We start from the raw sequence: 1,476 nt of genomic DNA, 5'->3' as shown, positions 1-1,476 counted from the left end.
CAGGTGGCTCCGGGCTGAGCCCCCCCCATGCTCCAGAATGGGGGGGGCAGCCAGAGAGAAGCCTGAAAAGGAGACGAGACAGCGTCAGCGACCCACAGCCCGGCTCCTCCTGCTGAGCCCCCACCCCCCACAGCACAGCACAGCGCCCCCGATAGCCCCACCCTGCCCCCCACAGCACAGCGCCCCCGAGAGCCCCACCCTGCCCCCCACAGCACAGCGCCCCCTAGCACCACCCTGGGACATTGCAGCCAGCACCTGGACTTGTCCTGGGGTCCAGGGCGGGGTAGGGGGCAGGGCTGGCTCCCAACCCCGCAATGATGTCATCGATCATCCACAGCTCCTGCTGGGCAGCCCCCTGCTCCTGAGGGCAAAGGGCAGAGGGGAAAGGTCACGGCACAGTAATTAGCATCGGACCCCAGCGCCACCTACGGGCCCATCTACCCCGGTATCCCGCCTGCTCCCAGAATATCGTCTACAGCTGGTGCAGCCAGACAGACCAGGCGGTTCTCCCAGGCCCTGTGTCTCCTAGCCAGCGCTCCCACATCCCTATAGCTATGAGGGGAGAGCGCCCCCTGCCGAGCCCCCCACCCCACAGCCCGGCGCCCCCGGCCGAGCCCCCCGCCCCGCTCCCCGCAGTCCGGTGCCCCTGTCCGAGCCCCCTGCCCTGCAGTCCGGCGCCCTCTGTACAATCCCGGTTTGCTTTAGGGACTTGCTGAGCGATTCGCCCCAGGGAAATCATGTGGCAGGGAGTCCCACAGGCCCATCCCTTCAGCGCAGTGGCAAGATGGAGGTGCCCTAGCGGGGTGACGTACCTGGGGGTGCCCAAGCTGTCGGATCTGAGCCAGCGTTTCCCGCAGCATCAGCAGCTCATTTTCTAGGGCGGCGAAATCTCCCCAAGCCCTCTCGCTGTCCTGAACGGGAAACTCACAGCTGTTTATACAGGACACAGGGCCGGGACGCGGCCCCTCTGGGGTGGGGCAGGGGGCTGGCTGTACGGGGACCTGGCGCCGAGGTGAGGCCCCTCTGGGGTGGGGCCGAGGGCTGGGTGTACGGGGACCCGGCGCCGAGACGCGGCCCCTCTGGGGTGGGGCCGGGGGCTGGGTGTACGGGGACCCAGCGCCGAGGTGCGGCCCCTCTGGGGTGGGGCAGGGGGCTGGGTGTACGGGGACCCAGCGCCGAGGTGCGGCCCCTCTGGGGTGGGGTTCGGGGCCGCTCACACTCACCAGCGCCAGGTCGCAGAGCCGGGCTCTGACTTGCACCAGCTCGTCCTGCAGCTGCCTCTGCTGGTACCAGATTTTCTCCTCCGCCAGCTCCGGACCTTGGCATTCATCCAGCTGGTGCCGGACCAGCTCCAGGGCCTTCTCCAGCCTCTCCTGGGGGGGGTCCAACCCGGTTACCCCTTGGATGGGATGTGGCAGGGCCAGGAGGCGTGGGGAAGTTCCTGCCCTCCCACCCCGTCTTGGGGGGCATGGGGGA

The 1,476-nt window shown here is 68.9% G+C and overlaps 1 long non-coding RNA gene across 1 annotated transcript; it reads right to left on the bottom strand.

The window, feature by feature from the left end:
• On the bottom strand, window positions 1–1,369 carry LOC113408734. The gene is made up of 4 exons (XR_003370359.1): window positions 1,224–1,369; window positions 813–911; window positions 256–361; window positions 1–62 (listed from the first exon to the last, which is right to left on the bottom strand). It is a non-coding gene; the product is annotated as an uncharacterized LOC113408734 (long non-coding RNA).
• Between the last annotated feature and the right edge of the window lie 107 nt (window positions 1,370–1,476).

This window comes from Terrapene carolina, unplaced genomic scaffold (assembly GCF_002925995.2).
Source record: "Terrapene carolina triunguis isolate 2854851 unplaced genomic scaffold, T_m_triunguis-2.0 Scaffold23240, whole genome shotgun sequence".
NCBI classification, from domain to species: domain Eukaryota; kingdom Metazoa; phylum Chordata; order Testudines; family Emydidae; genus Terrapene; species Terrapene triunguis.
This window is presented reverse-complemented; position numbering and strand designations above follow the sequence as displayed.